General features: G+C 43.9%; 1 long non-coding RNA gene across 1 annotated transcript; it reads left to right on the plus strand.

Annotated features, from left to right (window-relative positions):
- On the plus strand, positions 1-21,801 carry LOC144054188 (uncharacterized). The gene is made up of 2 exons (XR_013294624.1): positions 1-3,674; positions 20,511-21,801. It is a non-coding gene; the product is annotated as an uncharacterized LOC144054188 (long non-coding RNA).
- Positions 21,802-22,641: the final 840 nt, after the last annotated feature.

The following is a 22,641-nucleotide window of genomic DNA, read 5'->3' on the forward strand; positions in this document are numbered from 1 at the left end:
GTTACGATGGTTTTTGCACAATCTAATCAAATAATTGTGACAAACAGGCTGAAGTGGGCGTTTTATTAAAATTACTGAAAACACATGGCAGTCTCGTTCTGAAGGAATCTTAGAGAGTGTAAGTCCTTGCATTTCTGAGGCAATTGTTAACTATTTATGAAGTTGGAAACAACGTTTCGCTGCGAAGGAGCCGATAGACTGCTTCGTGATTGACTTAAAGCAGTATTTATTATTTTAAGAGGACAGAGATCATGATATTTGTTTTTGTGTGTATTCCATGTTTGTCTAGTACAATTGTCTGACGTCATTTATTATTATTTTTACAGGGGCGCGATGAGCTATTTTGTCGACTAATGATATTGTATTATAAGTGGGACGTCACTGCATTTATAACTATTTATATAACTTTAATATAATAATAACTAGATAGGTTAATGTTTAATATAAATTACGGGGGCGCTTTTTGTCTGAAAAACCGAATGGGTTGACCTGATAGTACTTCCGCTAGACGTCTTGAGAAGCTTCCGGGTTAAGTAATCAGCCGTCAAATAAAGACGTGAAATTTATTTAATATTGAACCACTGGATTTAAATTTATTGTGGAAAAGCTTAGTTCACTCCGATAAGATCTGGGGTTTGCTTGATGTCTTTAAAGGCGGCAGTTTAACTGTATATGTACGTAAACGCCGATCGCTGGTTAAAAAAGTGTTAGAGATATATGTATTTTTTTTATATATAGAGGAAAAACCCGGACGTAACTGTAAGAAAAGTGTATTAAATGATGATTAATGCTGAAATGTTGACTTTGGGTGGTTCTGTAAAGATACTCGGATGGCTTTGATTATATCTAAGTAAATAGCTTTCAATTTTTCTCGCTTTGCAAATAAAAACAGCTGTAGACGACGAATTTACGTAATAAAATAAATAAAACCGTTTAGTAAAAGCTGAACGGGATAAATTGATTGCGACGGTAATAGTACTAATAAAAATCTCCAACGCGACTCTGTTTTACAAGCCACGGGCGTCAGTGCCTACGTTAAATAATTAGACGACATTACATAAATTGTTACCGTAACTGATTCTCTAAGGCCCTCAATCACATCTTCTAAAGACTGATGTTGAATACTTGATTATCTGGCTTCACAGCACACTTGCGTCATATCTAAATTATGTTTAATACAAATCGAACGAATAACAGCACATAACATGGAGGTACAGTGTTAAAATATTGCAACACTTCCATGTGTACCTCACGTTCATTAGACATACACAACTGTAAGACTGAATGTATTGTTGTGATATTGGAATATAAATTAATTAGGCGAATCACTTTGAAGATTATAGTTGCTATGACTCTAGCTGACCGCCAGATGTCACTCTTTTTCCAAATTAAATAGCTGAAAGCCTCAAAAGTTTTAGAAAGAGGGAATATAATTTTTTCTATAAAAGATAGGGTTAATTGTGTGATTGTTGCGCTTGTATGTGCTTTAATTAGGTCTGCTTTTACAGATGCTGGAGGCAGGTGACATCCGTATTTTTATTTTTATAATAAGGTCTGCTTTTAGAAATAGATGTTTTTTTTGTTTTTTTTTTACATGAAATATTTTTTTGTTATAGCTAATTGTCTTTCCCTCATAATTTTCCTCGTACGCGAGAATTTTAATTTAACCTTTATTTTCTCTCTTAAGTTCCATTTCAGAATTTGAAGTCGGCCATTTTGCGTGCGAGTCCCTGAGACTGGACAGGACATTCCATGAGGGCGCCATCTGGGAGTTGTCACATTTTAACATAATTTGAGGTGATATGTAATTAAAAATAATCTCTGACTTGATGTTTGACCAAAAGCTGACAAGGGGGCAGCGGCCTTCATTGACCGTGCTCTTGTGGAATATTCATTGAAAACTGGACACTTGCCAATTGACTCTTTATTATATTTGAAAATGTTTAGAGCAAAAGCTGTCCTATCTCATCTTAAATATTATTTACGAAGGTATGCAAAACATATTAAATTAAATATTGTAAAACATAACAATACTGAATTATAATTAGCAATTATTTAACTCTTTGACTGCCAGACATTTTCAGAAACGGGTTGTCGCCAGTGCCAGCCGATTTAAGCATTTTGACTGATCTTTCAAGGTCCACAGAAAATGTTGTGTTTGGACTGAAGGGTGTTGTAGTTAATCCATAACTTTTGCGTGTTCAATAAACCAACTGGTGAGATGAGAAATGAACAGAGTTTCCTGCGCAGGATAATTCTTAGAGGAGATCTCCTGTTGCACCATTGAATCAAACTCCGACAAGTTCTGATCAACAATGCACACCCTCCTCTCGAAGGGCCAGCCTTTTATTACAATTCAGTCTCCAAGCAGAATATCTCTCCCTTCATGAATGAGCAAATGTGTTATACAGTTGAAGGACATGTCAAACAATAGAACTCTTAGTGCAGTTGCAGCTGTGTTCGTCTCTAGCCAAAATATGTATATTTTCAAGGCACTTTTCGTATTCTTCTCCATAACAAAATCTCACTTTATCATTTGACCCAAAAGCACCAATGACCGTGACCAATGGAAAAGCAAAGCAAGTTCTGTTCAAGACCACAATGTACGTGTACAAAATAAAACAAGAAATTCTGGACCAATCAGTGTATAGCAAAATCAAGGGCGAAAATATGTTTTCGTACAAAGTGATGAGAAGGAACTTTTTTAGACTAAATAATATGGCCCAGCTTAAGGCCAGAGCATACGAGGTCAACATCATGTGCCCTGCTCAGGACACAAGACACTTTGACAAACTTAAAATGAAGAATTAAAATGTTCATGATCAGTAACAATAATTGATATATGAAAATAGGTATTAAAAATGTTATAATATCTTTCAGTCCGCCCTTTGGGCTTATTTAAAATAAAGCCCAAAAACTAAATATTTAAACATTTTTACCAAAGGATTCCCGCGGGATTTTCATCATCGCAATGGCAGGTGCAACATAGGAAGAGGAAAATGAAAACATTCTTTTTAGCAGGAGAGTAGGTCAGTCATATGTCAAAACAATGTGATTCATTAAAAGATTTTTTGTTTTTGTTTTTTTCTCAGTAAAATAAGCATATCATATATGAAGACAGTGTGTTGTGATTATGTTCAAAATTTGTGTTGGGGAATCCCAGAAATAGCAAATTGGCATGACAGTCAGTATGAGAAAGAGTGTCATTATGTACGTGCAATTGGAGACGCGATTGAAGACTTGTTGTCGTTTGGGCTAGGGAAGTTTTTGTTGCTTGCGTTTTGTTTTTCCAAACAGAGTCCTTCAGCTTTGCGATTGGCTGGCAACCTGTTCAGGTTGCACCTTGCCTCCTGCCCGAAGCCAGTTGGGATAGGCTCCAGTACCCTCACAATCCTTGTGAGGACAAGTGGTCAAGGGAATGGATGGATGGATGGATTCCTTCAGCTTTTTAGAACCCACATCAACTGCCAGAGATGATCACCGGGCCCAAGGTGTGATTCATTCTTTGTGGAACGCCCCGGAAAAGGGACACATTCCTCCTCTCTCCATTGGGTAATCCTCAGCTCATCTGGTGGAAACTGGAAGCAGTTGAATGGCCTCTCGGCTGGCACGTCTGGTCACTGGAGCAGCTGGCTGGTCTCTCTGTTGATTCCCGTGGTGGCTGGCTCCTGAAGGTGGGGGTTGAGTAGAAGGCGGACCTCCGGTTGGTCTAATAGGCAAGATGTGGAACCAGGTGCCCCGTGGACTGGACTAGATTGACCTTTTCATCACCTTATCTGGGTGCAAAATATTTTCATTTAGTCACTAATAAACATTTATTCACATCCCTTCTTTTTGAAAGAGCATTTTGGTAGTGTTATTAGTTAGGGGTTAGTAAATGTTAGTAAAGTTCTGTAGGCCTCTCCTGTGGGAAAAAATTCTGTTTGTTGTGACATTCAATTAGGATCCAGCCTTTGGCTGACTTTAATGACCTGAGCACATTCTTAAATGCAAAAAATGTAAATCTTTAGCCAGTTCAAATCTGACGAGGCCAATTTTGTTTACAGAATGTAATAATTATTGGAATGTTTTATTATAATATTTATTGTTATAGATATAGCATGGATGTGCTTCCGGCCATTAAACAAATGCAACTTTCGCCTCAATAATAAAATCAAAAAATAACAACTTCCCCCAGGGCCCCAGGGATTAATAAAAATAGAAATGGAACATATTCACCTTAATTTGTCGTCTCTGCCGAAACTTACTCCTTCTCCATGGTCCAAAAAATTCCCCAAGGTCCTCCTATAAAATTCGTTCTCACGGACTATCTCTAATTATCATATTAAGACTAACTTTTAATTTTATATTTATTTTTTATTTCGCAATGACATACCCAGACCAACTAATAATTCCCCCTTCTGAAAAAGATCGCTTTAGAGAATTTTTCAGACTAATATATAAAGTTTTGCAGTACCTAAATTTAGCTTGTGTATTTATTTTAAAAAGAGGGGAAAAAGTTTACATTTAACCAGTAAATTCAACAATGCATCCCAAGCCAGTGTTTAAATTTGAAAAGAGAATTTGGGAAAATATCAAAAGACCAAGTTTTAAAAAATAAAATATAATAATTAAGGTTCAAATAAATTATATCTTATCTATATTCATATTAGCTGTTTTCAATTTCTGAAACTTTAAATTTACCAATATTATCTTTTGTACTTTAAAATATTGTAGCTTAACCAATAAATTTAACAAAAAATCAAATATTATCAATACATAAAGTTGCCCTTAGTTTTAATATTACCATTAAGCTTACTAGTCCCCCTGTTTGATGTTTGTCCAAAAAACTGACTGTTTTAAAATAGCAAAATAAACAAATCAGATCAAATCAAAAATAGACATCAAAAAGTTTTTAAAATATAAAAAATTTGTATATATAAAATGTTGTCAATCAATTAGTTAAATTTACCAAATGTTTTACTGTAAATGTTATAACCCTACCCATGTCAAAATATAGATTTCAGTGCAAACAGTCAGCGTCAAATCATATGGCCCGGTATCAGCAATTCAAAGAGAGCATTGTTTGTTGGGTGTGGCCTTCGTATGGCATAGTTCTTTCGTAGGACAGTTCTGGACGCAGGAACGCTTTGAAGACGCTTGTGCAGAATATTTGGAGCAGTTTCATAGAACAGTTCATTTGGCAGTGGAGCAGTTTTTCTTTTTTCACATTTGTATATGATGGCACAGTCTTTGTGGCAATAGTCGGCAGGAATCTCCGCCCTTCCATCTGGCGTTAGCAGGCTGCAGGTGTAGTCAGGTATGGCGGCATCTTTTTCCACCGCCCTGCTGGTGGTGGTGACAGGTGGCAGTTGCAGTTTCTCTGTCCCGCCAGTTGACTTTTATTATGAAATACTGACCCCGACCATCAATTTTTCAGCCGACCATTCTCACCTAAAATCTCATCAACATCTAGGCCATAATATGTCAGTAAAATCAAAATCTGTCTTTATTTCAAAGAGATGAGAGAAAAAAAAAAAAATAAATTCTTTGAGGGGAGAAAAAAAATAAATAATTTTTTTAAAAAAATATTTCCTTAGAGGGAAAAAAAATAAATAAAATAAAATAAAAAATAAAAAAAATAAAATAAAATAAAAATAATTAAACAATAAAAGTTCATACTTTAAAATAATTGCTAATTATATGTCAATATTTGTTATGGTTGTCAATATTCAATTAGTGTGTTTTGCATATCTTCATAAATAACATTTAGGATGAGATTAGGATAGATATACCTTAACAATTTACAAATATAATTCCGAATCAATTAATAAGTGTGGTAGCTTTCAATTAATATTTTCACAAAACGTCTAATCAGCTTTTTAGTCAAACATCAAAACAAAAAATTAACTTAATTACATCGCACCTGATGAATATATCAAAAGTGTCATTCTTCCAGACGACCCCCCCATGGACTCCAAATCTAAATGGGACTCAAGCAAAAGACATAGTTAATATTACATTTGGGAGAGATAAAAATTATTTTATAATGGGAAAAGAAACAAAAACAAACAAACAATCATCTATATAAAAATTATTCCACATTACTCATGCTGTCCAAGTTATTCGTTATTGGTTATTATTATTATCATCATTAAAATAAAATAAAGAATAGAGACTAAACTGTTTGATGTCATTGAGGTTTACAAGCAATTGTTAATATGGGTTTTTTCAAAAAAAAATAAAAAATAAAAATAATAAAAATAAAAAAAAAATTGGCTTTCGGCATTTGTAATTTGGAGACATCTAGTGGTTTTAGGTATGTCATTACATCTATAATTCTTAAAGGGTGACATCTCGCTCTAAATACACTTTAAAATACAAGTTATATAATGCCGCTGAATTATTTAAGCAGACCCTTAAATTCACCATTTTAGCATAAAAATCTTATTAATCTTACCGTCTAATTAATTCACCCTGCTTAGCGCATTTTAAACGGTTTAATTTGTTCTATCACATAAATTTATATCATACAGTTATTTTATTTGCAAAGCCACATTTCAATATTAATCATTTTCCAATATACTTTTCTTAAAGTGGGGGCTTGTCCGGGATATTCTTCTACAATAAAAAAAATAAATTGTATTCAGTCTTAACTTTATTGAACAAACGGGGGCCGTTTACGGACCTTCAAAGTTAAATTGCCGTCATTAAAATTTCAAACAAATGCCATATCTTATTTAAAATAAACTAACCTTTTCCACTATATAATCAAGTCCCGTCGTTCAATATTAATTACATTTTAAGTCAATATTCAACGGTATGTTTAATCCGGAAGCTTTAATTCCGATAAGAGGTCAAATCATTTAGTCCTTCAGAATAAAAGTGTACCGTAGTCCCAACATTTTAGTCATTATTTAACGTTATATAAATGGTTATAACTTCACAAAAATACCTAAATTTAGTATTCTAGCATTATTTGTTATCTTATCCAAAATTACACGATCATGTGTCGTTTTTATTCCACTCGTAAACGTGTTCTATATCTCGTTTTTTACGTCGAACGGCCGGCGGTGCAAATTTCAACGTCCCCCATCAATAAAATTAACTTACTGTATCTTATAACGGCGCCATAAAATTTATTCCACCGCAATCGTATATCCATTTTATCAGTTTTTCAACCCACGGACTGGGCATTTCTCCGATCGCAACTGCGCATGTGCTCGCAACTCCCTGTCGCCTCATGACAACCATTTTTGTAGTTCTCAAACAGTGTTTTCTTTCTATTAATTATTGCCCGTATTTTATAGCTTATTATATTATATTTCTAAATATATTGTCGTCGTAATTATTGACAAAATTAACACAATATTTCATCGCGGTCCCTTTAAGATTTTACCGTGACGTTAGAGTTTCTTCACCGATCAGACGGCATACACACACAACGGACAGACAAGACATGTCGTTTTGTACGACATATCAACACATAAATATCCGGATGTCAACTGCGCTACCCCAGCTTCAACAGTTTTTTGTCTTTGAATTTTAATCACGAATATTCAATAGACCTATTGACCTGATCTAAAGCGTCGTATCAAATATGCTTTAGTCAGCCCGACTTACACGAGTTGAGTCCATACATCTTATATCTTGTCTAAAAATGTCAATATCCAATTATTCATAGACCTATCGATTAATCTTAAAACGGCATATTAAATCCGTTTTATGTCAATCTGACTTCTTATAAGTTGAGTCTTTTGTCCCTAGAAAATGAAGCAGTCGATCCTCCCGCAGCTTTAATCGGCAACACTTATTCAAGGATCTTGTTATCTAATTACCCAAGAATCTATTGCTCATAAAAACAAAGTGTTTGTCTCGTAATTCTCCCGCGCATCAGGCAGGGATCAAGACAAAGATGCTTTTTGAGCCGACTTCTCTCAACTTAAATATGTATGGACGTAAAACCAATGCCCACACATCTAACGCTTGGTTACAACAATAATGTTTCCCCAGCTGATTTACTCTCAACTTCAACAACTTAATCTTAATCTTAACCTCATATACACAGACTTCAAATCAATTATCTACGTATCTATCATCTGTAAAAACAAAATTGTAAAGACAAAATGTTTCCCAGACTGACTTACAAGCGATCGCTATTCAATTCAATGTGCACCACAAATATGTATACTTCAAATACCGTAGGACTCCATAATCAAACAACTTAAACTTCTACCTCTGCTCACACAAATCTCACCCTTGATTTGGTTATCTTACAAGAACGCATGGCGGCCGGAGCGCTCCTAGACAGAAAGAATTCCTCAAACGTGGATAAGATCTCCACTTACCTCAATTAATATGGCGCCAGGAATTCAAACCGTCCGCGAACGCAACAACCGTCAAACGCCTTGCCGTCGGAGGGTCACCAACTGAAGGGTGTTGTAGTTAATCCATAACTTTTGCGTGTTCAATAAACCAACTGGTGAGATGAGAAATGAACAGAGTTTCCTGCGCAGGATAATTCTTAGAGGAGATCTCCTGTTGCACCATTGAATCAAACTCCGACAAGTTCTGATCAACAATGCACACCCTCCTCTCGAAGGGCCAGCCTTTTATTACAATTCAGTCTCCAAGCAGAATATCTCTCCCTTCATGAATGAGCAAATGTGTTATACAGTTGAAGGACATGTCAAACAATAGAACTCTTAGTGCAGTTGCAGCTGTGTTCGTCTCTAGCCAAAATATGTATATTTTCAAGGCACTTTTCGTATTCTTCTCCATAACAAAATCTCACTTTATCATTTGACCCAAAAGCACCAATGACCGTGACCAATGGAAAAGCAAAGCAAGTTCTGTTCAAGACCACAATGTACGTGTACAAAATAAAACAAGAAATTCTGGACCAATCAGTGTATAGCAAAATCAAGGGCGAAAATATGTTTTCGTACAAAGTGATGAGAAGGAACTTTTTTAGACTAAATAATATGGCCCAGCTTAAGGCCAGAGCATACGAGGTCAACATCATGTGCCCTGCTCAGGACACAAGACACTTTGACAAACTTAAAATGAAGAATTAAAATGTTCATGATCAGTAACAATAATTGATATATGAAAATAGGTATTAAAAATGTTATAATATCTTTCAGGACTATGGAAACACACATACTACCAAATGAAAGATTGACTCTCATCTTTCATCAGAAAAAAAAGTTTGTTTCTACCTTATTCCGTTCTTCAGTAATCAACAATAGAAAATGGTTAGTTTCACCGAAATTCTCTGTTTTGAAACAAAAAGCGGAGAAAAAGAGCTTTTTGTAAAACGATGTTATTTCATGCACTCTAGTGAATTGCACACTTCTTTTTGTCCATGAATGATGCCACAAACACCTAAATAGTGCTTTACTTCTGTAAAACGCTTTCACCAACAATGAAAAAGTGTTTTTAGTTTGCAAAATACGTTTATTTCCATTCAACAGTGTAACAATTTGACAAAACAATTTCGCAAACTATTTACAAATGTGTGCAACTGTGGTACTAACAATTATGTGGATGTTTCAAATACAGTTTTTCTTTTTATAACGCTCTCCTGCGTGCAAGGAGAGGGAGCAGGATTCGCACAACAGATTAGTTTCACTTTCGCTTTGTCCGTTTTGCGTGCAGACGTTACACTTTCTTGACGGCCTTTTTTTCCGGGGATATAATAGCAAGTAGCAGACTGTACACACTCCTCCGATGAATATGCATTGGACTCGGGGCACTCTTCGTCGTCCGATTGAACGTCCGCCTGAGCGTTGTGCTCCGTGTTTTCCGGTGTCAGCATCGCTCGCCCGTGAACCTTTATAACGTTGTCATAGCCGCCGCGTCAGCACTTCCAACTTCGGCGTCAACCTCGGAGTCACCATCATCATCAACGATGATGATCATCGTCGTCATCAATGTGCTCTTTATCGTTGGTCGATGTCTTTGAAAAAAATGTCTCGACCGTGAGCTGCTTGCAAGCGGCCGCCATTATGGCTTCTTCAGCCAATGTCCCCTCAACACTCTAGCCCCGCCTCACGTCTTCTACTGACGCCCACCCAATCTTGTCAAAAGAGAGTCATCGCTGCCCTCTAGGGGCCAAAAATAGTCATTAGGCACAACAGACTTGCTGGAAACTTTCACCACAGATGCGGAAGGGTTCCCTCTACCCGTTTCCAATTTTTTTTTTTTAAAAAATGGGTGGACGTCTTTTAACGTCTTTGGCGCTCCGTAGGTTTTTGCAGGACGTCATTTAACGTCTTTGGCAGTAAAAGAGTTAATTGCAAAACTTTCAGAAATTTTTATTTTTATTTTTTTATTATTATTTTTTTATTATCTCTGACTGCCAGACGTTTTCAAAAACGGGTTGTCGCCAGTGCCAGCCGATTTAAGCATTTTGAGTGATCTTTCAAGGTCCACAGAAAATGTTGTGTTTGGACTATGGAAACTCACATCCGACCAAATGAAAGATTGAACTCTCATCTTTCATCAGAAAAAAAAAGTTTGTTTCTACCTTATTCCGTTCTTCAGTAATCAACAATAGAAAATGGTTACTTTCACCGAAATTCTCTGTTTTGAAACAAAAAACGGAGAAAAAGAGCTTTTTGTGAAACGATGTTATTTCATGCACTCTAGTGAATTGTACACTTCTTTTTGTCCATAAATGATGCCACAAACACCTAAATAGTGCTTTACTTCTGTAAAACGCTTTCACCAACAATGAAAAAGTGTTTTTTGATTGCAAAATGCGTTTATTTCCATTCAACAGTGTAACAATTTGACAAAACAATTTCGCAAACTATTTACAAATGTGTGCAACTGTGGTACTACTTACAATTATGTGGATGTTTCAAATACAGTTTTTCTTTTTGTAACGCTCTCCTGCGTACAAGGAGACGCCAGGACTCGCACACAGTTTACTTTCACTTTCGCATTGGTCCGTTTTGCGTGCAAACGTTACACTTTCTTGACGGCCTTTTTTTCCGGGGAATAAAAAGCAAGTAGCAGACTGTACACACTTCCTCCGATGAATATGCATTGGACTCGGGGCACTCTCCGTCGTCCGATCGAACGTCCGCCTGTGCGTGCTCGGTTGCGCTCCGCATTACGACACCGTCATAGCCGCCGCGTCAGCAGTTCCAATTTCGCCGTCAAGCTCGGATTCACCTTCATCATCATCAATGTACTCTTTTAGCGTTGGTCGATGCCTTTTGTCTTGTAAGTGTAGAGCTGCTTGCAACGCTCGCCATTGCCCGTTCCCTCCTCCATCTAGCTCCATCTAACGTCTTCTACTGCCGCGTCAATGCTTTCCAACCACGGAGTTACCATCATCTTCATCATCGATGATGATCATCGTCATCAACAATGTGCTCTTTTAGCGATGCTTTTGGTCTTTGAAAAAAACGGCTCGGGCGTTAACTCCTCACGACCGGCCGCCATTTTTCCTTTGTTTTCCATTCTGATCTCCTGCTCAACGCTCTAGCTCCGCCTCTACTGACGCCCACCCGATCTTGTCAAAAGAGAGTCATCGTTGCCCTCTAGGGGCCAAAAATAGTCATTAGGCTCACGAGACCTGCTTAAAACTTTCAGGAGAGCTCCACAAGCCTTCCCAGCACCCGTTTAAAAAAAAAAAAAAAAAAAATGGGAGGACGTCTTTTAACGTCTTTGGCGCTCCTCCGTAGGTTTTTGCAGAACGTCATTTAACGTCTTTGGCAGTAAAAGAGTTATTATTATTATTATTTTTTTTATTATTATTTTTTTTTTAATAAAAAAATATATATAATAAAGGAGGATTTTGTTCTTCCGGCTTTATACTGATATGTCATCACCTAATAATGTTGGGGCAGATTTTATTATGTTTCAGTCAGTGTCTTTCATTGATCGAGATCATTATTTCAACTGAGGTCAACCGGCTACTGGGCAAATGACTGCAAATGACTGCAGACAGCACTCACGTGGCATCCTGAGCGGAGGCCAACAACAAAGCCCCTCCCTAAACAGCAGTTCCTGCCTCCGCCTGATGAACAGCAGCAGTACCTGGCGCCACCTGGTGGACAGTTTCCGCAATGACTGTACCCTGAACTCACATGCTGTACCCAGAACTCACATGCAAAAGTCTTAAATGAAAACAAACTACTCCAATACACACACAGTGCTCCGCACAGACTTTCTTGCATGCATTCGTGTACGCACCGAACTGTCCTGCACCCCAAACTGTCCTGTGAATCCTATGGGAAAGGATCTTCTCATAAAAACTGCTCCACTGCGCTGGTGACTCCGCCCCCACCCAAAATGTTTCCTTGAGTTAGTGATCTCAGACCATATGATGCGGTATCTGACTGTGTACACTGCACTCTATTTTGACAGGTATAGGTGATAACATACAGTAAAACATTCCGTACACAGAAGCAACTGATTGGCAACACACTATACACACAGATTTATATTCTAAAACTCTTGATGCCTATTTTGATTTAATCTGATTTGTTTGTTTCCATGTCTGTTTTAGAACAATCAGCTTTTGGACCGACATCAACAAGGGGGACTAGCAAGCTTGATCGTGACATGTTAAAACTACAAAACTAAACTAAACTGGGGCACTGTGGTCTATTGACCCAACTGATGTGGGCCTGTCTAAAGTGGCTCTAATAACTTTTTAAAATTAACACCCCACTCCGTTTGGGTGCCGCAATATTAATGATAAATGATAAATGAAGGGCGACTTCATATCTTAATAATAATTGATGGTTGGCTGAAAACGGGGGTTCTTTGTAAATTCATGGGCTTAATTTACAATATTTCTATTTTTATAGTAGAAAAGAAAATACTGGTAAATTTCGTGTGGTTTCAGAAATTGAAAACAGCTTATGTAAATAAAGATAGGATAAAATTTATTTCAATCTTAATTATTATATTTTCCGTTATTTGACGCTTGTTGAATTTGGTCTTCTAATATTTTGCCCATTTGTCTTTTGAAACTTAAACAACTGAGTTGGGACTCATTGGCGAATTTACTGGTTAAATTAAAAAAAAAAAATCCCTCTTTTTAAAGCAACAATTTATTTACTGCTGCAGTTCTATTTTTTTATATACTGGTCTGAAAATTATCTGAGTCGATCTTTTTTCAGATGGGGGAATTACTGGTCTGTCTGGGTATATTGTCGCGAAGAACACAAAGAGTCCATGTTGAATTAAATATAGAATTATAAGTTAGTCTCAATGTGATAACTATATAGTCCGTGAGAATGAATGAATTCACAGGAGGACAATTGATGATTGGTGATTGGATTTTGACCATGGAGGAGAGTAAGTTTTGGCAAAGACGGCGAAAATAAGGTGAATATGTTCTATTTCTATCTCTCCCCGGGGTGCTCACGGTCCGGCTGGACGTGACAGCCCTGGGGTCAGATGTTATTTTATGATTTTTACTTGCTGGTGATAGTTGCATTTATTTTATGGCTGGAAGCACATTCATGCCATATCTATAACAGTAAATATTATGGTAAAATATTTCACAATGGAAACCATTATAAGTTATAGACAAAAATTGGCCTCGTCAGATTTGAATTGGCTATAAGATTTTCATTGTTGCATTAATGAATGTGCTTAGGTCATTAACTCTTTCACTGCCAATGGCGTTTAAAGACGTCAAGTAAAAACCTACGGAGCACTGCCAATGACGTCTAAAGACGTCAACCAATTATTATTTTTTATTTTTTTGAAACGGGTAGAGGGAACCCTTCCGCATCTTTGGTGAAAGTTTCCAGCCGGTCTCTTGTGCCTAATGACTATTTTTGGCCCCTAGAGGGCAGCGATGACTCTCTTTTGACAAGATCGAGTGGGCGTCAGTAGTATAAAAGGCCAGGCGGGGCTAGAGCGTCGAGTAGGAGATGAGAATTGAGGAGAGACAAAACATGCCCAGGGCTCCAATCCCCCCATTGAAATGAAGGCCGGGTGCCCAGGGCTCCAATCCCCCCATTGAAATGAATGGCGGGTGACCAGGCGTCCAAAACCCCCATTGAAATGAAGGCCGGGTGCCCAGGGCTCCAATCCCCCCCATTGAAAATGAATGGGCCCATTCATTTCCTATGGCATTTTTCGACACCTGGTCACCCGCCATTCATTTCAATGGGGGATTTCGACGCCTGGTCACCCGCCATTCGATGTCGATCCCTCGGCACCCGGCCTTCATTTCAATGGGGGATTTGGACGCCTGGTCACCAGGTGTCGAAAAATGCCATAGGAAATGAATGGGGCCCATTCATTTTCAATGGCCGGGTGACCAGGGGCCAGTACCACCTGCCACCATTAGGGGCGCTGTAGATAGGGGACCGAGTCCCCCCAGTCGAGAGGTTTGCACCCAAACCTCAAAATGTATGGGGTACAATTTCAGGAGCGACCTTTTTAAGATGAGGCACCTCCAGGGCAAAACAAGGGAGGCTCGCCCAACCCATATCTGACTTAGAGGCACTTCAGGTCGGCCTCCATGGGCACATTTCAGCCTCCTCAGCCTGGTTCTCAAATTTTTTCTAAGTCAACTTTTTTCGAAATATTTTCAGAGTGCCACTACCACCGGTGTTCAGGCGGGCGGCTCCTCCGGTTCGCGGGTCGCCTTCTAGCACCCCGGCGACACGTGAACGTCGGCCCGATGGCCGGCGCCCGCACGCCCCGGCGCGCCCGATCGGAAGCGAGGCCGAGACGCACCCCACGCTCCGTACCCCCCCATGAAAATGGGGGGGGGACGGGAGCTATCACCTGGCTGTCCTACGACGGAGCCCGGCGCCCCGCAGGCCCTCCCGTCCCGCAGGCGGCGGCGGTGCCTCCGGAAGCACGGTTTCTCAAACCCTCCCAACGAACCGAACACAAAAGGCGAGGCCGAAGCACTTGGCACGCCGCGCCGAGGGAGGAGGCGGGCAGGCAGGCCCGGCAGGCAGGCAGGCATGTGCGTGTGTGTGTGTGCGCGGGTCCCCCCAGCAAGCCCTGGGGGAAGACTTTCCGCTGCGTCGCGCCGGCCGGCCAGCCAGCCACAGCCAGCCCCTTCCTCGCTCCCTCCTGCACCGCTACCCCGAAAGGCAATTGCCCGCCCGCCGGCCAGCAGCATCCATTACCAGCCCGTCCGGTCTTTTCGCCGCCCTTCGCCCGGCCGCGCCAGAGGCTACCTGGTTGATCCTGCCAGTAGCATATGCTTGTCTCATAGATTAAGCCATGAAGTCTAAGTACACACGGCCCGTACAGTGAAACTGCGAATGGCTCATTAAATCAGTTATGGTTCTATTGATCGCTCCGCCGTTAGTTGGATAACTGTGGCAATTCTAGAGCTAATACATGCAAACGAGCGGCGACCTCCGGGGACGCGCGCATTTATCAGACCCAAAACCCACGCGGGTTCGGCGGGCGGCGGGCCGCGTTCCTCTGTACACGCCCTCCCACCCGCCCGCCACCCAGCGGAAGAGGGAGGAGGGCGGAGCCACCCCCGCTCGCCGGCCCTGCCCTCTTCGTGACCCTAGATAAACTCGAGCGGGGCGTTTGACTGGGGCGGTACACCTGTCAAACGGTAACGCAGGTGTCCTAAGGCGAGCTCAGGGAGGACAGAAACCTCCCGCGGAGCAGCAGAAGGGCAAAAGCTCGCTAGATGATTCTGGGTCGGGGTTTCGTACGTAGCAGAGCAGCTCCCTCGCTGCGATCTATTGAAAGTCAGCCCTCGATACAAGTTTTTGTCGGCCGGACCCCCACTCATCTCCCTCTCCTTCTCCTTCTCCCTCCCATCCCGCGCTTTCTCGTTTCCGCTGTCCGCTTTCCCATTTCCCCTCTCCGCCTCCGCTTCCGTGGTCCGGAAGGAGGAGAGCGCCTCTCTTCGGGGCTTGTCGCTGGCCGTCGGCGGGCCTCCATGGACCAGGGGGAGAGCGCCTCTCTTCGGGGGCTTGTTGCTGGCTGTTGGCGGGACTCCATGGACCAGGGGGAGAGCGCCTGTCTTCGGGGCTTGTTGCTGGCTGTTGGCGGGACTCCATGGACCAGGGGGAGAGCGCCTGTCTTCGGGGTTTGATGCTGGCTGTTGGCGCCTGTCTTCGGGGCTCCACGGACCAGGGGGAGAGCGCCTGTCTTCGGGGCTTGATGCTGGCTGTTGGCGCCTGTCTTCGGGGCTCCACGGACCAGGGGGAGAGCGCCTGTCTTCGGGGCTTGTTGCTGGCTGTTGGCGGGGCTCGAGCGCCTCTCTTTGGGGCTTGTTGCTGGCTGTTGGCGCCTGTCTTCGGGGCTCCACGGACCAGGGGGAGAGCGCCTGTCTTCGGGGCTTGTTGCTGGCTGTTGGCGCTGGCTGTTGGCGCCTGTCTTCGGGGCTCCACGGACCAGGGGGAGAGCGCCTGTCTTCGGGGCTTGTTGCTGGCTGTTGGCGGGACTCCATGGACTAGGGGGAGAGCGCCTGTCTTCGGGGTTTGATGCTGGCTGTTGGCGCCTGTCTTCGGGGCTCCACGGACCAGGGGAGAGCGCCTGTCTTCGGGGCTTGATGCTGGCTGTTGGCGCCTGTCTTCGGGGCTCCACGGACCAGGGGGAGAGCGCCTGACTTCGGGGCTTGTTGCTGGCTGTTGGCGGGGCTCGAGCGCCTCTCTTTGGGGCTTGTTGCTGGCTGTTGGCGCCTGTCTTCAGGGCTCCACGGACCAGGGGGAGAGCGCCTCTCTTCGGGGCTTGATGCTGGCCTTTGGCGGAGCTCCAGGGGACCAGGCGGAGTGTTGACCCCTGGTCATCCGCCACTCGATGTCGACCCCTGGTCACCCGCGGGGGATTTCGACCCCTGGTCACCCGCAGGGGATTTCGACCCCTGGTCACCCGCCATCCAATGTCGACCCCTGGGCACCCGCCAGTCGATTTCGACCCCTGGTCACCCGCCAGTCGATTTCGACCCCTGGTCACCCGCCATCCAATGTCGACCCCTGGTCACCCGCCACAAGATGTCGAGCCCTGGTCACCCGCAGGGGAATTTCGACCCCTAGTCACCCGCGGGGGATGTCAACCCCTGGTCACCCTCCAACATCCAATGGCGGGTGCCCAGGGGTCGACATCGAACGGCGGGTGCCCAGGGGTCGAAATCCCCCATTGAAATGAATGTCGGGTGCCCAGGGGTCGACATTGGATGGCGGGTGACCAGGGGTCGACATTGGATGGCGGGTGCCCAGGGGTCAACGTCGACTGGCGGGTGACCAGGGGTCGACATTGGATGGCGGGTGACCAGGGGTCAAAATCGACTGGCGGGTGGCCAGGGGTCGGCATCGATTGGCGGGTGACCAGGGGTCGGCATCGACTGGCGGGTGCCCAGGGGTCGACATCGAATGGCGGGTGACCAGGGGTCGACGTCGACTGGCGGGTGACCAGGGAGAGAGCGCCATGGACCAGGGGGCTCTCGCCTGCCATACCCGAAATAGGAGCACTATGGGCGGCCTCCCTCAGCACATTTGGTCCCCCAATCCTGGTTCTCCAATTTTTTCTAAGTCAACTTTTTTCGAAATATTTTCAGAGTGCCACCTCCAGCGGGGGCTCTCGCCTGCCATACCCAAAATAGGAGCGCCATGGGCGGCCTCCCTGAGCACATTTGGCCCCCCAATCCAGGGGGAGAGCGCCTCTCTTCGGGGCTTGATGCCTGTTGGCGGGGCTCCATGGACCAGGGGGAGAGCGCCTCTCTTCGGGGCTTGTTGCTGGCTGTTGGCGGGGCTCCATGTACCAGGGGGAGAGCGCCTGTCTTCGGGGCTTGATGCCTGTTGGCGGGGCTCCGTGGACCAGGGGGAGAGCACCTGCCATACCCGAAAAAGGAGCACTATGGGCGGCCTACCTCAGCACATTTGGCGCCCCCATCCTGGTTCTCAAATTTTTTCCAAGTCAACTTTTTTCGAAATATTTTCAGAGTTCCACCTCCAGCGGGGGCTCTCGCCTGCCATAGTCGAAATAGGAGCACTATGGGCGGCCTCCCTCAGCACATTTGGCGCCCCCATCCTGGTTCTCAAATTTTTTCTAAGTCAACTTTTTTCGAAATATTTTCAGAGTGCCACCTCTGGAGCCTCTGCAGCGGGGGCTCTCGCCTGCCATACCCGAAATAGGAGCGCCATGGGCGGCCTCCCTGAGCACATTTGACCCCCCCCATCCTGGAGCGCCATGGACCAGGGGGAGAGCGCCTCTCTTCGGGGCTTGATGCCTGTTGGCGGGGCTCCATGGACCAGGGGGAGAGCGCCTCTCTTCGGGGCTTGTCGCTGGCCGTCGGCGGGGCTCCATGGACCAGGGGGAGAGCTCCTCTCTTCGGGGCTTGTCGCTGGCCGTCGGCGGGGCTCCATGGACCAGGGGGAGAGCGCCATGGACCAGGGGGAGAGTGCCTCTTTTCGGGGCTTGTCGCTGGCCGTTGGCGGGGCTCCATGGACCAGGGGGAGAGCGCCTCTCTTCGGGGCTTGTTGCTGGCTGTTGGCGGGGCTCCATGGACCAGGGGGAGAGTGCCATGGACCAGGGGGAGAGCACCTGCCATACCCGAAATAGGAGCACTATGGGCGGCCTACCTCAGCACATTTGGCGCCCCCATCCTGGTTCTCAAATTTTTTCCAAGTCAACTTTTTTCGAAATATTTTCAGAGTGCCACCTCCAGTGGGGGCTCTCGCCTGCCATACCCGAAATAGGAGCACTATGGGCGGCCTCCCTCAGCACATTTGGCGCCCTCATCCTGGTTCTCAAATTTTTTCCAAGTCAACTTTTTTCAAAATATTTTCAGAGTTCCACCTCCAGCGGGGGCTCTCGCCTGCCATAGCCGAAATAGGAGCACTATGGGCGGCCTCCCTCAGCACATTTGGCGCCCCCATCCTGGTTCTCAAATTTTTTCTAAGTCAACTTTTTTCGAAATATTTTCAGAGTGCCACCTCTGGAGCCTCTGCAGCGGGGGCTCTCGCCTGCCATACCCGAAATAGGAGCGCCATGGGCGGGCTCCCTGAGCGCATTTGGCCCCCCATCCTGGTTCTCAAATATTTTCAAAGTCAACCAATCTTCGAAATATTTTCAAAGTGCCACCTCTGGAGCCTCTGCAACGGGGGCTCTCGCCTGCCATACCCGACATAGCAGCGCCATGAGGCGGCCTCCCTGAGCACATTTGACCCCCCCATCCTGGAGCGCCATGGACCAGGGGGAGAGCGCCTCTCTTCGGGGCTTGATGCCTGTTGGCGGGGCTCCATGGACCAGGGGGAGAGCGCCTCTCTTCGGGGCTTGTCGCTGGCCGTCGGCGGGGCTCCATGGACCAGGGGGAGAGCGCCTCTCTTCGGGGCTTGTCGCTGGCCGTCGGCGGGGCTCCATGGACCAGGGGGAGAGCGCAATGGACCAGGGGGAGAGTGCCTCTTTTCGGGGCTTGTCGCTGGCCGTTGGCGGGGCTCCATGGACCAGAGGCAGAGCGCCTCTCTTCGGGGCTTGTTGCTGGCTGTTGGCGAGGCTCCATGGACCAGGGGGAGAGCGCCATGGACCAGGGGGAGAGCGCCTCTCTTCGGGGCTTGTCGCTGGCCGTCGGCGGGGCTCCATGGACCAGGGGGAGAGCGCCATGGACCAGGGGGAGAGCGCCTCTCTTCGGGGCTTGATGCTGGCTGTTGGCGGGGCTCCACGGACCAGGGGGAGAGCGCCTCTCTTTGGGGCTTGATGCTGGCTGTTGGCGGGGCTCCACGGACCAGGGGGAGAGCGCGGGTCTGCATGCGAAGGGGCATTCGCAGTGAGACAAAACTGTGGTGTAAATCTTGCAGTGTCCCCTTGCACGCAGGCGAGTGTTACACTGTTTACCACACAAAAGTAAAATTGATGTAGTTCAAACATCCACACAATTGTAAATAATCACACATGCACAGTTGCACACCTTTGTAAATAGTTTGTCAAATTGTTACTGTTTTCTATGTAAATAAACTGTTCTTTTGCTATAAAAAAAAAACTTTTTCATTGTTGGTGGTAATGTTTTATAGAAGTAAAGCACTATTTAGGTGTTTGTGGCATCATTCATGGACAAAAAGAAGTGTAGAATTCACTAGAGTGCATGAAATAATAGTTTCACAAAAAGCTGTTTTTCTCCGCTTTTTGTTTCAAAACAGAGAATTTCGGTGAAAGTTACCATTTTCTATTGTTGATTACTGAAGAACGGAATAAGGTAGAAACAAACTTTTTTTTTCTGATGAAAGATGAGCGTCCAATCTTTCATTTGGTAGTATGTGTTTCCATAGTCCAAACACAACATTTTCTGTGGACCTTGAAAGATCACTCAAAATGCTTAAATCGGCTGGCAGTGGGGACAACCCGTTTCCGAAAACGTCTGGCAGTGAAAGAGTTAAACTCAGCCAAAGGCTGGATTGTGATTGAATGTCACAACAAACAGAATTTTTTTCCAGGACGGACCTACAGAACTTCACTAACATTTACTAACTCCAAACTAACAAAAAACTACCAGATGCTCTTTAAAAAAGAAGGGATGTGAATGCGTATGTTTATAAGTGACTGACTAAATGAAAATGTCCTGCACCCAGATGGGGTGACGGAGAGGTCAATCTGGTCCAGTTCACTGGGGGCACATCGTTCCACATCTTGCCTATCAGACCCGCCGGGTCCGCCACCTGCTCAACCCCCACCAACGGGAACAACCTGACGAGTCAACTGGAAAACCAGGCCTGCTTCCAGTGTTCACCTGACGAGCTGAGGACATCACTTAATGGAGATTGAGTCTCGTGTCCTTTTCCGGGCATCATTCCACAAAGATTGAGTCACACCTTGGGAAGATAAATCCCGGTGATCAACCCTTGCATCTCTGGCAGTTGACGTGGATTCTAAAAGGAGCTGAAGGACCCTCTTAAAAAAACAAAAACAAACAAACGCAAGAACAAAAACGTAACTGATAAACGTCCTTTTCATTCAACAAAGGACTTCATCGCTCAAAACAAAAACACGTCTTCAATTGCGGTTACATCAGGACACTCTTTCTCATATTGACTGTCATGCCAATCTGGTATTTCTGGGATCCCCTCGCCACAACTTTGAACATAACCACAACACATCGTCTTCATATATGATATGCTTATTTTACTGAAAAAATCTTTTAATGAATCACATTGTTCTTGACATATGACTGACCTCCTCTCCTGCTAAAATAATGTTTTCATTTGCTCTTATTTTAATGTTGCACCAGCCATTGCGACGATGAAGATCCGGCTGGAATATTTTGGTAAAAATGTTTAAATGTTTAGATTTTGGGCTTTTTCAAGCCCAACAGGAGGATGTTAACATTATTAACATTTTTAATTCTTTATTTCATATTTTAACTATGTTGAATTTAGTTATGAGTGTGTAGAGCAGGTGTATTAATGTTAAACTCAATATAACTCGACCTTAACTTATCTGGTAACTTGTTTTTGTCTAAAATTTCTTCTCAGTGTCCTGCGTGAGAACATATTCTGTTTTGAGAGAGAACACACACACACACACTGTTCCCACTACCATCAGGAGCTGTCAAGTTCAATCTGTTTACTGAGATTCTGTTTTGGGAAAAAAGTACGAACTGGAACACTGAGAATATGTTATGTCTAAAAAGTGAAGAAAGTGCAAGCTGGCAAAATTGAGATTCTGTTATGTAACATATTGTGAGAACCAATCTGTTGTCTTATTCAGAGGGGAGGACAAGGTGCGTTTTGCTTTCAAACTCGGATTGTATAAAGGGCTCTCTCTCTCAAGGGAGGGGGCACGCACTCTTGGATTGGCACACTCTTTACGTGATATTGAATTTGTGTGACCGGAGATCTCTGTAATAAATCATCCTTCGAAGGAGCCTTTTTCACAAAGAAGTTTCATCTCCACGCAAAAAATGACAAATTATATCATCATTTAACACTAGCAATTGAAGTAAATATTCTATTTCAATTTAATTATAACTGTTTTGATTTAGTTATAACTATTTAGAATTGGACAAATTGCTTTGATTTACTCAGTATAGTTTTGTGTGACAATTCTCTTCACATTAACTTCTATTAGCATGAGATGGGGGAAGGCGAATGTGTTAATTAGACCCTTTGTTTATACTAAGGCTCCATTCAGTCTGCTTGTAGCTCTGAATGGCAACTCTTATCTTATACCTGTGTTTTTCCATCCTGGGACAGAGAGGGGAGGGGTATGGTTGACCAACTGTATTGAGACATCATTGTGACAAATGGGGTGTAGTCATGTGACTCTGGGAGGTAACGTTGTAGGACAAAGAGAATATTACCCACAGATGGGGGTGGGGGCTTCACAGTTGAGAATCAAAGATGGCGCGGGTGGCTGCTATTCTCCCGTCCACGAATTTGTGATAAATCTACAAGAAAATGCCTGAATTCACTGATCTCATTGTATGTTTTATTGCATGAACACGCAAATGGTAAGAATATTCATTCCTTCACTAGAAAGCTAAATATGTGATGCTAATCATAAAAACAGATTGGATGACCAGCGTTTAACTCTTTGACTGCCAGACGTTTTCAAAAACGGGTTGTCCCAAGTGAACGTCCGCCTGTGCGTGCTCGGTTGTGCTCCGCGTTACGACACCGTCATAGCCGCCGCGTCAGCGGTTCCAATTTCGCCGTCAAGCTCGGATTCACCTTCATCCTCATCGACGATGACCATCGTCGTCAT

The sequence above is a fragment of the Vanacampus margaritifer genome, chromosome 6 (assembly GCF_051991255.1).
Source record: "Vanacampus margaritifer isolate UIUO_Vmar chromosome 6, RoL_Vmar_1.0, whole genome shotgun sequence".
NCBI classification, from domain to species: Eukaryota; Metazoa; Chordata; class Actinopteri; order Syngnathiformes; family Syngnathidae; genus Vanacampus; species Vanacampus margaritifer.